General features: G+C 40.5%; 1 long non-coding RNA gene across 1 annotated transcript; it reads right to left on the bottom strand.

Moving 5' to 3' along the window:
- Window positions 1–11,485: 11,485 nt before the first annotated feature.
- Window positions 11,486–14,980, bottom strand: LOC120398190. Its single transcript, XR_005594238.1, has 3 exons — window positions 14,565–14,980; window positions 11,849–12,012; window positions 11,486–11,624 (listed from the first exon to the last, which is right to left on the bottom strand). It is a non-coding gene; the product is annotated as an uncharacterized LOC120398190 (long non-coding RNA).
- Window positions 14,981–15,882: the final 902 nt, after the last annotated feature.

Raw genomic sequence — 15,882 nt, 5'->3', positions numbered from 1 at the left:
TTTGGTTACTGCTGACCCAGGCCAAATTTGAAATGGTGACCCAGGGGTGAAACAGTCTATATCACATTACCAATGCCCTGAGCTATTCAGAACTCCATGACAATAATATCTTTGAAAAGTGTATTAATTTGCTTGAACACAAGTTTCCTCTCCTAAACCCATGTTGACTCTCTCTAATCAAATTATGTTTGTTCACGCTGTTACTTCAATAACTTCTTAAAATCTCCAAGAACTCTTTCTAATGTTTTTTCTTCCCTCTCTCCAACTGATGTTGAACTAACTAGTATATGATTGATAGCTATATTTGTGACCCTTTTTAGAAAGATGATATTTTGGTTTCCTATTTCTCTTCTTTGAGAACTAGACTTGTAATCGGAGAAGGTGTAAGAATATCAATCAACTGCTAGTTTTTATTCAGAATCATTTTAATGTTTCCACTATCCAAGACAATTAAATCACATGAATTTTATATCAATAATAGGGGGATGGGAAACCCATAAACTTTATTTTCAGTGTCTGAGTTGGTCTAGTGATGTATGGCGATTTTATTATTTTATCATATTTTAAAAGGTATTTATTCTGTGCTGTAGATTGGGTTTCATTTCTTTTGAACTTTAGGAACAAAATTAAAGTTGCTTCTAGTGGTTTAATGGAAAATTGGAGTTTTCTGGAAGTATCAATCCATGACTCCCTGGAGCCTTACAGCAGCTGCCATTTTTTGTCACGTTTCCTTGAAATATGAAGGCCTTTGGCATCTCTCTGAGAAAAAATACAGTAAGCATTCTTTTTCACAAAAAATAGACACCGTAGATGGAATCATGTTTGACATCTCTGAGAAACAATGGCAAAACTGGTCCTGATTGAGCAGTCTCCATGTGATGTCTGCAATGAGTGATGGGGATCACTCACAATTGCAGGATATTTAAAAAAAAAAGAGTAGGTTTCATTCCCCAACAACTTTGTGGTGGCCTGTTGCTGGGTAGAGGGAGCATTCTGGATCTGTTCTGATATTGTGTGTAGTAAGATGAGTCCATGAGATATAAACCCTTGGTATCAGGGCCCGGTATGAGGCCTGAGGCCTGAACTAGAGTAATAGTCAAGACACTGTTAAGCAAAGTTGAGCTGTGAGCCAGAGGCAGGTCCCGCTCACAGAAGTTGGCAAGAAGAGAACTGCTAGAAGTCACTAATAACATGAACATGTGCCAAGATGGCACCAGAACAGCTGGGTAGGAACATATCCCACACATCCCACACAGATAACAAGGAACAGGTAAACCTAGCCTAAAGACAGTATAAAAGGACAATATGATGAATAGACCATATGATGGATAGACAATGTGAAAGGACAATACAGTGGAGACAATACGATATGAAAGGACAATACGATGGATAGTATGATGGATAGTTTGTTCGAACCAACCTGTGCCAGGAGAAGGCAACCCGCTAATAAAGGGGCTGTACCTCAATGTGTCAGGAGTGGTGAGTAATCTGTTTGCAAAAGTGTATAAGACTGCATCCCTGAGTGGACATCTTTGTCCGGCCTAGAGAGCAGTGGAAAGTCTCACCACTGACTGAGCTGTGTCCATTGCCAGGGGGAACATATTCGTAGTATGTCCTGTAGAGTCTATAGGAAACTATTACTGTGCTTCATCTGACAATAAACCTGGCCGGGTGCCTTCATACCTTATTAGAGTCTGTGGTCATTGGGTGTTCTCTCGGGGTCTGCTGTGCCAGCGATCTGCGCAGAGCTGCGGCAGCACACAGAGGGAATACACGCATGCAGCCGACTGATATCAACATTGAACAGAGCAGAGCACCACACCGGTAGCGTCTGAGTACCTTTCCAGCCCTGATGCAGTTGTAAGAAGTATTGGCTGGATATGTTTTGTCACAAGATTGGCCAGTTTAGCAGGGATTGCTCCATGTTTACTTGGAGTTTTCTGATTAATGAGAACCTTGAAACTCCAAGGGATGCAAACCTTGCCAAACAGAACCCATCAGTTTGGATCTGTCCAAACCTTGTGAATGCTCACAAATGGATTTCACATATCCAGAGTCAGAAGAGGAAGTGGTTCAGGCAGCCAGGCTAACCAAGGAGACAGAAACACATCCCGTCTAACTTCAGTGCTCACTTCATCCTTTTACTACATTTCCTCCCATAACTGTTGTTTTCTAAAAAAAAAAAAAACAGGAGTACTTGTGGCACCTTAAAGACTAACAAATTTATTTTAGCATGAGCTTTCGTGAGCTAAAGCTCACTTCTTCGGATGCATAGAATGGAACACACAGACAGGAGATATTTATACATACAGAGAACATGAAAAGGTGGAAGTATGCATACCAACAGGCAGAGTCTAATCAATTGAGATGAGCTATCATTAGCAGGAGGGAAAAAAACTTTTTGAAGTGATAATTAAGATGGCCCATAGAAGGTGTGAGGAGAACTTAACATAGGGAAATAGATTCAATTGGTGTAATGACCCAACCATTCCCAGTCTTTGTTTAGACCACAGTTAATAGTATCTAGTTTGCATATTAATTCAAGTTCAGCAGTCTCTCTTTGGAGTCTGTTTTTGAAGTTTTTTTGTTGCAAAATTGCCACCTTCAAGTCTGTCACTGAGTGGTTAGAAAAGTTGAAGTGTTCTCCCACTGGTTTTTTAATGTTATGATTCCTGATGTCAGATTTGTGTCCATTTATTCTTTTGCGTAGAGACTGTCCGGTTTGGCCAATGTACATGGCAGAGGGGCATTGCTGGCACATGATGGCATATATCACGTTGGTAGATGTGCAGGTGTACGAGCCCCTGATGGTGTGTCTGATGTGATTAGGTCCTGTGATGGTGTCACTTGAATGGATATGTGGACAGAGCTGGCATCGGGCTTTATTGCAAGGATAGGTTCCTGGGTTAGTGTTTATGTTGTATGGTGTGCGGTTGCTGGTGAGTATTTGCTTCAGGTTGGGAGGCTGTCTATAAGCGAGGACTGGCCTGTCTCCCAAGATCTGTGAGTGAGGATCATCTTTAAGGATAGGTTGTAAATCTTTGATGATGCACTGGAGAGGTTTTAGTTGGGGGCTGTAGGTGATGGCTAGTGGTGTTCTGTTATTTTCTTTTTTAGGCCTGTCCTGTAGTAGGTGGCTTCTGGGTACTCTTCTGGCTCTGTCAATCTGTTTTTTCACTTCAGCAGGTGGGTATTGTAGGTTTAAGAATGCTTGATAGAGATCTTGTAGGTGTTTATCTCTGTCCGAGGGATTGGAGCAAATACGGTTGTATCTTAGAGCTTGGCTGTAGACAATGGATCGTGTGGTGTGTCCGGGATGGAAGCTGGAGGCATGTAAGTAAGTATAGCGGTCAGTGGGTTTCACTGTGCTCTATATTCTAAGTCAAAACCCAGGCATCTGTAATGAACTAACCTCTCATAGGCATTAATTTTAATGAGTTCATCAACCAATCTCTGTAGATTTGCTAAATAATCCCTTGTTATGATGAACTGAGAGATAATGTATACATTTTCCTTCTCAGCAGTGACAATGAAAGTGAATCTTGCACTCTAATAATGTCTGCACTGATAGTTAAACACTTAAGTTTTAACACTTTAAAATTAAGAGCTGGTGTTATTCTAGCTTCTGAAAATCTAGAATAAGTCCTTGGATACATTGTTTTTTTGACTCCTGTATATCTGCACTAGTGCAAACCCCTTACTGTCGACACAATTTACAAGGATGCCACATGATTTCTACCAGTGCAGCTTAGCCCAGATTCAGAGTGGCACAGATGTAAATTGTGCTGCACTGAGGTAAATCACGTTTACACAAGGAGTTTACACCAGTGCAGCTAAAAATGTTATTGTGGCCCTACGCCCGGGTCACAGAGCGCAAAAGCAGGAAGTCCACTTGAGGGGTGAGAGAGGTGTGACAGTTCAAAGTAGTCACACAACTTTTGCTGCCGTAGAGGGCTACAGGAAGCCAGCATAGACTGAAAAGTAGATGGCTAACCACTGGGCCCAGAAGGCTGAGTTAATTCAGCACATACTGACTGCTTTCTCCAGAAATGGGGAATTAATTTGGTTTACAATACCAAGTTCACTATAGCTAAGTGAAACTCTCTGCATTTTCCCACATTTTTTAAAAAACATCCCTTCCCACAACAGTGCCATTATTTTATATTTGGTATTAATTTCTGATTTGCCAAAGATATCAGCTCCATTTCAGTTTTTTAATCGTCAGCTCCTTTTATTGCTCTTATTCCTGAATGATCCTGGCAAAAAGATCTTCACTGTTCCATTCCCTTACAAGAGCCTCTTAGACCAGGGATCGGCAACCTCTGGCACATGGCCTGCCAGAGTAAGCACCCTGGTGGGCCGGGCTGGTTTGTTTACCTACTGCGTCCACAGGTTTGGCCGATTGTGGCTCCCACTGGCTGCGGTTCGCCACTCCAGGCCAATGGGGGCTGTGGGAAATGGCAGCCAGCACATCCCTTGGCCCGTGCCACTTCCCACAGCCCCCAATGGCCTGGAGCAGCGAAATGTGGCCAGTGGGAGCCGCGATTGGATGAACCTGCAGACACAGCAGGTAAACAAACCAGCCCAGCCCACCAGGGTGCTTACCCTGGCGGGCCGCGGGCCAAAGGTTGTGAATCCCTGTCTTAAACTGATTCACAAAAGTCAGCACAGTAGGCAGGGGGCCAATGGGAGATCTGATGAGAGAGGTGTGTCCCAAACCTTTCCCCTCTCACACATGGAAGCATCTCTCTCTTCTTGTGATTCACAGCCAAGAACCCTCTTTAGCAATGAGCCAGGAACAGGAGGATCTCCCCCATAACTCAGGGTACTCACCTGGGGATGTGGGAGTCATTTGGGCCAGAGAGAGAGCACTAGTATGAGACTGTTTCTATAGCCTAGTGACACTCACACAGAATATGGGAGATCCAGTCTCTCTGTCCCAATGACTATTTATCCAAAGTGTAACAGCTTCAACAGGATATGTAGGGGGACCCCCCCACATGAGAATATCCCATAGTTCAGTGGTTAGGTCAGTCTCCTTAAAGATGGGAGACTCCTGTTCAAATCTTTTTTCCCTCCCACATGAAGGGGGATTAGGCACCTAAGTACCTTTGTGAATCTAGCCCATGGTCCCTACACAGTCAAATAAAGACTACACATTTGTCCTTGTAGTAAGTAATATATTCAAGCATCATATACTTACCATTCAGTTTTTGCTGTAAAGTTGAATACATGCTTTTCCTGGTACTTCCTGTGGCTGATCCCTTCGGGTTGGAGACAGGCATACAAGCTATATTATTTTTGGCCCTTCTCTAATAAAGAGATCATTGGAGGACGTAACTGACATAGTTCTCCTACACTCACTCTGCAGCTGCATGCTTAAATACTGCTTGAGACAGTCTTCCCCAAACTCTAGTATATTTTATGTGTATTCCCTTCATTCTCATGCATGAGTGCACAGAAGAATATTTTCATCTACCCGCATGGAAAAGTCACATACATATGAAAATAGGCATGGTAAAATATCTAAATAGTAAAATATTAATGAATGGAGCACTAAATAATTGGGTTAGCACTATTTCTGGTGCAGAAGCATAATATATTTATGCAAACTTTAGGGTAACAACTTTAGATATACTTGAAAATCTGAATCCTTTAATACTGGGCAAGCATTACTTTTCTTTAGAAGAAAGATATATTCCAAAATGACTTTAATTAAACAGAGACAGTAATGGAATGGGAAAGATTAGGATTATCTCTTTAATGGATGCATTATTTCTAATGGGATTTACACCATTATTTGTCTTAATTTATCAAGCTACAGTATTATTCCTTCTCGGCTAGCTCTCTTGCAGTGAGACTTCAGACATATCGGGAACACTGGGAAGATATCACAGCCTATTTTGCACATCCATATGCACAAAGTAATAAATACAGAGGCAAATGCGTCAGTAGAAGAGTTTGTCATCAATGCACCTAAGAGCTGCTGCTATTATTTCTAAAAAAACCCTGTTTTCTAAACTCTAGATCTTATAAGGATTTAAGTAAAAGAGCTATAGGAACTATTTTTGCAATGCTTACTCATACAAGTAGTCCCACTAAAATCAATGGGACTACTTATATTAGTAAATTCTGACCAGTGTAAGCAAGGGCTGTACAATCTGGTTCCAAACACATTTGCATTGTTCAGTCTGCTTTAAAAATGTTCTATTTTTTTATTGATTAATATGCTCAGGGTATCCCCTATTGTAGGAAACATCTAATAGTTTAGTTATTTATTTTTGATGGGGAGATGGGGCATAGGTTCTATGGGATCTGTGCAAGTATGGAAGAATGCACCCTCCATGTAGAATCTATTACTGAACTGGCTGCAGATCTTGGCTTAGTAGTTTTATTTCTTATAACCAGCTTTTTTTCCAAGCTCCCTGGTTTTATTTTATCTACTTCACATAGTCCTTTGCTGTTAGAAGTGCGCATAATGGATACTGATATCTTGGTAGATGGAACTGGCTGTACAATGATGCTACGCTTATGCTTTTTCACAATATTTTGTGTTGAATACAGTAAGAGAAAAAATATTAGAATGAAATCACCTTTGATTTCTTTGCCTCATGCTTGGTATCAAAATAAAATAGAATTCAAGGTAGATGAAGGGGAGTTTACATTTTGTTGTATGCATCATGCTCAGAATTGACCAGATACAAAGTAGAATACATAAAAGTATTTTTTTCTTATTTATTTTTTTTAGTGCTTGGAATGCCTCAAAGTTTGTGAAATAAAGGTTACAAATTCTAATCTGACCAGTAGGAGTTGTATTTATTTCTGATCCAGGCATGTAAGATACTCAGCATTCTTCCCACTGCAGTCAAAAGGGAAAGGGGTGCTGCAGCCAGGCAGGAGAGGAGAACTGAGTGTGAGGGTTCTTCACTCCATTTCACCTTCCTGAAGGCTGAGGGAAGGGCTCTAACTTCACTCCTTAAGGCCAGTGAGGTAGAGCATTTGCCAAGATCTTTATTGTGCATCCTCTGATAAGGGGGGAAAAGGAAGCAGCTTGTTGAACTGTGGCTCTTCATTCAACTCTCCCTTGAAGATCAAAAGAAGACCATTGATCCAACATCCAGACAAGAATCCTTGATTCCACCTCACCCAGATTCACTGTCTGGGAAGTTCACCTCCTAACACAGTCCCCAGTGGGCCAGGTGAATGATAGAAGAAAATTCTTAACTGCATGAAGTTATCCTTCCATCCCTGACGTCATCTGAAGGGGATCAAACTGGGGAAGGGGATCTAAAGGAATCATTTACTCTCTTCTCTGAGGCCAAGAAATGCAGAAGGAATAGGGGATGGCAGCGGGGTCAGGAGAACTTTTCATTCTTTTCCCTTGTGGCCTTAGAACTGCAGTGAGAGGAACATCAAGAAGTGGATGGAGTCCTTCACTTCCCTTTTAGAGCCAGGGGAGGACATCTCTGGTGGAAGGTGAAGCTGAGGAAAGATTCCTCACTTCATGTCTTATAGCTCAAATAGAAGGGAAACTTGGGACATACTCTCACTCTTTGGCACCCAGTGCCAGCACGAAGGGAAATAGTTCTTCACTGACCCTCCTGGATGACTAAGGTGTAGTTAGCAGGATGCTTCACCTCTCTACATTTTAAGGGTTTTGGCTGAGAGCCCCAATTTCCCCTTCATTATTTTCAGGGAGTGGTTAGTGGTCCTGATTTCCACTAAATCTCCTTTGCTACTAAATTGTCCATGTGCTCCTCCATTCTGGAGTAATGGGTCCCAGAAACTCCCTTCCTGAGCCATGTGCTGTTCTGGTCCTTTGAACATATCTGGAGTCAGCATATTCCAGGTTGCACTAGATGTTACCCCCAAAAAAACAGACTCAAGGGAACCCTAGAGGGGTTGACCTAATCTTGTAACTTAATTGTCTGTTTTGGTAGGTGAAAGGAGATGGCGTGCACCTAGAGGAATTGCCAGGATTATACTAGGGGTTCCCCTGTGCCCTTCAGGAAACTCCCCAGTACAGAATAACTCTGTTTACCCTTGGGAGAACATGGATACAATAGATCTTAAAAGAATACATTAAGAAACAAAAACACAAATTCTATTAGCACAAGCATACATATTAAAGTACCCAATATTGTAATGTCATACAGTTGGAGGTGGCTTAAGTGATTATGTTCTACATGCAGTGATCAATCACATGTAGGACACTGACAACAATTTTAATTGAACACTAAACTTTATACATAGTAACAAATATACATACACAGACATCCAACTTTATTATCCCTAGCATACACAGTCCTGAATTTTATTTCTATTTTATTTTATTTTTATAGTATACTTGTGATGCTTACTTTGCCCAGGCATCTTTCCCCCCTGATCTGTCAGAAGGGGTTCTTCTGTTCTGTTTCAGCACCAGGGATGCTTCTCAGCTGCTGCTGCATCTCTGTTGCTGCCACTTCTCTGCTACTGCTGCTATAGCTTGTGGTGATTTTTCAGTCTGTCGCAACAACCTAACTCTCTTCTTCCCTTATGAGTGATTTTGCTCTTCCTTCTTTATCTCCTGCTTCGCCTTCTATTCCTGATCACTTCCTTTTACTGACTCAAGCCTGCCAGCTGTGTGCCTTATATACAGTTTTTGGCCTATTTTGAGTGGTTATTCCCTCAATCCTTATCATTAGCATACTTATCCTCCAATCATCTTTAAGCCCCCTCTGATTGGTCTGTTTTTATAAACCAATCACAGTCATTAGATCTGTCTGTCAATCAAAGCCAGAGCTAGTTGAAAATCTGCACTATGCCTGACTGACCCCTCCCTTCAGTTTTAGTGACCTCTGTCTAACCTTAGTCTTCATGCTAGCCATAGGCTTAATTACTTCAAGACCACCATCTTAGTATTCCTGGCTGTGATCAACCAAGACCATCATTTTACTATTCCTAGCTCTAACTGCTTGAAATGTTTTATGTGTTATTAAATCCTTAATTCAGTCTGTTAATTCTAATTATTACAGAATTACACTGTTAACCTTAAACATGTAGAAAAGTGACAGAGAGAAATTCACACACTTTAAGGAAGGAAGTGTGAAATGTTTTAATCGAGTATAGTAGACTATTTCAGTTTTTGTTAACATGATACATGAGAGTAATTAGTGCTGTCATGGATTATCTAGGTACACTTCTTATGAAAAAATTTACTGATGTCTCCAATGGTCTTCTAGAAGTACCCAACGTTAACATGTTAAAACAACATTACATTAGCTAAATAAAACAACACCAACAGAGTTTGCAGATTCCTTAGCTCTTAAAATATCTAATCAAGAGTCCTGCATTAATGAATTTTGGCACTAGAGTTATAAATTATACATAACACGGAATAACATTAAACCATTAACATAATTTAACAATACCAATCTATCACTTTCTAAATAAAAAACAATGAAAGGTGCTAAATCTGAGTGCCCTGATTTGGCTCACTTGGCTTGTTTAAATTCATGGTAACAAGAATAATAATTTAACCATTTTAAACCTTTCATTCTTTTTTAAACTGTGTAATGAAATGTTTTATGTACAAACCTTCATTTTGTTTATTATTTTTGTTCCAGTGCTCCTATAGGGGATTTCCTTACTTTTCTATATGGGAGTGAAGACATTAGGCTAAAACTGGTCTCCCCAGATACAAAAGGTATTGGAAGCAGGGGACCATATCAAATTTTGCCCTGTTCTTTGTGCCTAGGGATTGGAGCACATATAGATTATAAAGCCAGAAGGGACCACTGTGATCATCTAGTCTGACCTCCTTTTCACATTTGTCCAACTCTAGCCATTAGTTACCAATATACCACGGGAGAAATTATTTCTCTAGTATGGACTTAGACATAATAAATGTGCATTTTTGTACTATAGCATTATAACATACTCGCAAATGATCCCTGAGGATTTGTAGTACCATCTTATGTTGTGGTACTCTCAGAAAGAGAACCATACGTACTCCTATTCCAGGGAACAGCTGGGTTCAGATGAAGTTAATATGCTTGCCTTTACCTAGAAATTCTTTGTTTCTCTGGGTGGTCCTTAATATCAGTGCTAACTGAGGGTAGTGTTATACTAAATACATACCTATCAAACATAAGGTGTGGATTCTAATTTTAATTATGTATGATACAAATATAGGAATCCCTTGGTCATAACCCAGAATATTTTGTACTCTTATACCTTCTATAATGACATTGATTTCAGATGAAGGAAAACAAAAATAAACAGGGTTTATGTTTCTTCTCTGTAACAGTCTGCAGTAGCAAGGAGAACATCTCTGCAGATAGTCAGCATTAAAGGTACAGTAAATCTCAAGCTACATGCCTCACAGAAATGCATTTATAATCATTAATTGGTAATGATCATGATCATTTACTCACACATCATTCCATTGACTCATCTGATTATTCAGGAGGTTAAAGAATGCACATCTGGGCCATACTCCTCTATTCCATGACACAATTCTGCTGTTCTGCTTGCTATGCTCACAGACATACATACTTTCATTTGAAACATTGCTTAGTAAAAACACATAAGAATAGAACATATTATGTCATAACATTTCAAGTAGAAATATACCTGCACAATGATACCAAAAAAAAAAAGAGAGAGAGAGAGAGAGAGAGAGAGAGAGAGATGAAGGTCTGAATCTTGTATACAATTGCCCAAATGCCTAACTTCATGCACATGAGTAGTCTTGTTGACTTCATGATGTTAAGCATATGCATAGGTGCTGGCAGGACTGGGGCCTCAATTCTGTAACAAAAATCATCCTAGGACATAAGAACATACATAAGAATGGCCATACTGGGTCAGACCAAAGGTCCATCCAGCCCAGTATCCTGTCTGCCGACAGTGGCCAATGCCAGGTGCCCCAGAGGGAGTGAACCTAACAGGTAATCCTGCCATCCATCTCCACACTCTGACAAACAGAGGCTAGGGACACCATTCCTTATCCATCCTGGCTAATAGCCATTAATGGACTTAACCTCCATGAATTTATCCAGTTCTCTTTTAAAAGCTGTTATAGTCCTAGCCTTCAGAACCAACTCAGGCACAGAGTTCCACAAGTTGACTGTGCGCTGTGTGAAGAACTTCCTTTTCTTTGTTTTAAACCTGCTGCCCATTAATTTCATTTGGTGGCCCCTAGTTCTTGTATTATGGGAATAAGTAAATAACTTTTCCTTATTCACTTTCTCCACACCACTCATGATTTTATATACCTCTATCATATCCCCCCTTAGTCTCCTCTTTTCCAAACTGAAAAGTCCTAGCCTCTTTAATTTCTCCTCATATGGGACCTGTTCCAAACCCCTAATCATTTTAGTTGCCCTTCTCTGAATCTTTTCTAATGCCAGGATATCTTTTTTGAGATGAAGAGACCACATCTGTACACAGTATTCAAGATGTGGGCATACCATGGATTTATATAAAGGCAATAAGGTATTCTCTGTCTTATTCTCTATCCCTTTTTTAATGATTCCTAACATCCTGTTTGCTTTTTTGACTGCCGCTTCACACTGCGTGGATGTCTTCAGAGAACTATCCACGATGACTCCAAGATCTCCTTGCTCCGCAACACCATTCTAGGTTGGAAAGTCATTTAATGACAAAAGCAAAATTGGTAAGATTATTTAAATCAAAGATACAACTGCTACAAAAATCAATTCTCATACAAGTACCAGGAAGAATGTCTGGTGGAGTATCATGCTTATGGTAACTAGCCATTTATTTTAACCAGAATACAATACAGTCAAATGTTTGGACTGAGCATCTTAAAATTATGCAAATGTATGACAGCAGCGCTTACCTCATCCTGGCATCTAGATGGAGCTGTGCCTCAGTTTCCCTTCTTCAGTGTGTCAGTATCTGTCAGTTGATTGGTAAACACACAGGCCCAGGTCTGGAAAGATCATACAGTCAGTGCTGTTCATTCAGCCCTCTTCCTCCTTTCAGATCGGCCACCAAACATAGCTGTACGGGTAACATATGAAGGATTTATTTGTATGAACATGGGATGTCTGCCTTACTCTCCTGTGTCAAAGCTATGAGTGAGTTCTGCATATCATTTCAAAAGAGGGTCAGTAAAAACTTTATACCACATCGTCATGTACTCCATGTAGCTTCATTGATTTTGATGGAAGCTTTTGATGGAAGATTACATATGTGTGTCTAAAGTGCATTTGTGCATTTATATACCTCAATAGGCATACAAAATAATACATTAAAAGAATGTTACCATTGCAAAAATCAAGCACTCAAAAGTTAGGAAATTCCAAAATTAAAATTACACATGTAACCTCATTTTTCCCACCTTGGGCATGTACATTATGATACAGTCTTTAACTACATGGTTATATGCTATTTTTCCATAGGACTGCTGCCTCATTCTGTGCACAGAACCAACTTGCTCTGGAGTTGAATTAGGGCTGTGTAGTGAATGAAGCTGTGGTCTATACCATTCCTGCTTCCTTTATTGCAGCACAGGAAGGTATGTAATGAACAAGTCAGGGAACTGTAGGAAGGGAAGGAATAGTCTCAGAATTAAGGCAATTGAATGCCACCTGAGAATTGGATTCTATCTCTGCCTCTGTCTGAAAGTTTCTGTGGGATGCCGGGCAAGTTCTATGAACTAAACTTTTCACAGGTGGTCACTAATTGTGTGCTCTTCATTTTCTAAGTACCTCAGCTTGAGACATCTAGAATCTAATTTGCAGAAGTGCTGAGGACTAAGCTGCAACTGAGATCAATGGGAGCTGTACTCAAATATATAAAATATGATATATTGCTAAATACTCTGAAAAATCAGATTTTATGCTTCTCAATTTGGGCATCCCAAATCCTTTAATTTGTTACCTCATTCCCCCATGCATAGAACATGGATGTTGTGAAGATAAACTCATTAATGTTTGTACAGAACTAAGATACTATGATGTGAGCCTCACAGAAAACCCCCTAAGGAAATGAATAATTCCATACGCAGCGAAGGGTTATATAATTATATATAATTTAATAATTCTTGGGGCCATATACTGAAAGATGAGAATAAAAACAGATAAAAAGGAATATCCATTTACCCATTCAGTGAGTACTGTCCTGTGCACTGAATGAGACAATGGCCCTGTGAAAAAAATAGCATGTTATCATGTAATTAAAGACTGTATCATAATGCATATGCACAAGGGGGCGAAATTAAGATTACATGGACAACCTTTCTGGCATTTCTTAACTTTTGAGTATGTACTTTGGAATATTAATGTTCTTTTAACATAGTTTTATTTAATGTAATAATAAACACAGAGCTTTAGATAGATTACATAGTGTCATTGCACACTAGCATACTTAACTGTTCCTACAAAGATTCTTGTTATATCTTTCTATATATGCTTCTGATATAAAACTTTTATTATGTTTTTTGGAAAAAAAAGCCTATTTTTTCTCAGTGAATCAGGCTTGCTTAAGAAAGAATTATGGCTAGTGGGAGCTACTGTAACTGAGGCCTCAAACTAGAGAATTAAGTAATGCAATTCCTTTCCCTAAAGACTGTTTTCTGGCTGTTTCTTTAGATTCACTTGGCATGAAAACTAAACAGTATTATTAATTTTTTTCATTCTATGTTCACAGCAGCTTTTTTATCATCTTGAAATTAACTTCTAACTTAATTTTCCATTACTGGTTTGGCATCCAAACCATACAATTTCAAGGAAATGTGTTTTTAGTTCAATCTCCAATTTTCTGAAATGAGTTTGATGGCCTGAGCTTACTCTTGAGTGGACAACACTTGATGTTAAAACAGCATTGCATTATAATTCGGCATAGTCCTTTAGAAATGGAAGCCTCAACACTGGAATAAGCTGCCATGGAGACTGAATTACCTATTGCTACTAGTGCTGATATTGTGGCCATTTCCAATATAACTTGTAATACATAATTTAATAGGAGTTCCAAATATAGCTAACTGATTTGTGGTAAAGCACAGGGACATTTGAATTGTAGCTTCTTGTCTGTACCTGGGTGTGGGGCTGATTAAGCAATGTGGATTTTTTTGTAGCTGCGCTGTACTAGCTAAATGTTATGAGTAGACACATCAGCCACCCTATTTTTTCTAGAATGTTTCTTAATTCAAAAAATGTTTTATTTTGTTTAGTCCAATAGTTTAGGGCAGAGGTGGGCAAACTTTTTGGCCTGAGGGTATGGAAATTGTATGGTGAGCCATGAATGCTCATGAAATTTGGGGTTGGGGTGTGGGAGGAGGTGAGGGCTGGGGGTGCGGGCTCTGGGGTGGGGCCAGAAATAAGGAGTTCAGGGTACAGGAGGGGGCTTCAAGGTGGGGCAGGGGATTGGGGCTGGGGGGGTGAGGGCTCTGGCTGGGGGTGCAGGCTCTGGAGTGGGGCTAGGGATGAGGGGTTGGGGGTGCAGGAGGATGCTCTGGTCTGGGACCAAGGATTTTGAAGTGCAGGAGAGGGATCAGGGCTGGAGCAGGGGGTTGGGGCCCAGGAGGGGGGCAGGCTCTGGGTAGCGCTTACCTCAAGCAGCTCCTGGAAACAGCGGCATGTCCCCTCTCCAGCTCCTACACTGTGGGGGCCACACTTGGGGCGGGAGCAGCATGCGGAGTCTCCTGGATGCCCCTACACATGGGAGACATGCAGAGCCACAGCACACATGGAGTGGGACCAACCCTTGACCCCGCTCCCTGGCTGGAACGCCGGAGCGGGGCGAGCGCTGGACTCTACTCCCCAGTGGGAGCTCAAGGGCCGGTTCAAAATGTCTGAAGGGCCAGATGTGGTCCCCAGACCCTAGTTTGCCCACCCCTGGTTTAGGGGGACAGTTCACACAAGAGCATAACCGTGTACAAATCCTCAGCCTGTGTACACTGATGTCGTTTCATGGATGACAATGTATCTGTTCCACTATACATCAGTAGAGGATCTGTATCAGTATCAAAACAAAGAGTCCTGAACGAAATACATAAACAATACATAAGATCACTGAGACTTAGTTAACAGAACCTAAAACTGGTATTGACATACAGAAGGTCATTTCAAAAGAGGAAGCATGCGGGAGAAAGAGAAATGGATAGAAAGGCTTCTGTTGTTGTAGTAACCCTAAGGTCTTCTTCACATTCTTAGACTGTCTCTACTGTAGAACTTTCTCACCTAGAGAGAGTGAGCATATCTGTTAAATATGGAGGGTAGGTTATCAGTATTGGAATATCCTCCTCCTACACACACATTAAATAAATATTAGTTGTTAATATTTATATAATGTTATGTGTTTTACAAAGTCATACTGAAATTCTAATTATTGAAGGGAGCTAAATATAAATTAGATTCTGTTCATATTTAGAGACTTCTCCAGAGCACAACAAAGCCTTAAAAAAAACCAATTTCAACACCTTCCCCGAAAAGAGAACTTTCAGAAGTAATTATTTGGATGAAGGGAAGGCTACAGTTGTTAACATAAGAACATAAGAACATAAGAAAGGCCGTACCGGGTCAGACCAAAGGTCCATCTAGCCCAGTATCTGTCTACCGACAGTGGCCAATGTCAGGTGCCCCTGAGGGAGTGAACCTAACAGGCAATGATCAAGTGATCTCTCTCCTGCCATCCATCTCCATCCTCTGACGAACAGAGGCTAGGGACACCATTCTTACCCATCCTGGCTAATAGCCATTTATGGACTTAGCCACCATGAATTTATCCAGTTCTCTTTTAAAAGCTGTTATAGTCCTAGCCTTCAGAACCTCCTCAGGTAAGGAGTTCCACAAGTTGACTGTGCGCTGCGTGAAGAAGAACTTCCTTTTATTTGTTTTAAACCTGCTGCCTATTAATTTCATTTGGTGA

The sequence above is a fragment of the Mauremys reevesii genome, linkage group 1 (genome assembly GCF_016161935.1).
Source record: "Mauremys reevesii isolate NIE-2019 linkage group 1, ASM1616193v1, whole genome shotgun sequence".
Taxonomy (NCBI): domain Eukaryota; kingdom Metazoa; phylum Chordata; order Testudines; family Geoemydidae; genus Mauremys; species Mauremys reevesii.
The sequence above is the reverse complement of the archived record's forward strand: the minus strand, read 5'-3'. Positions and strand labels throughout refer to the sequence as shown.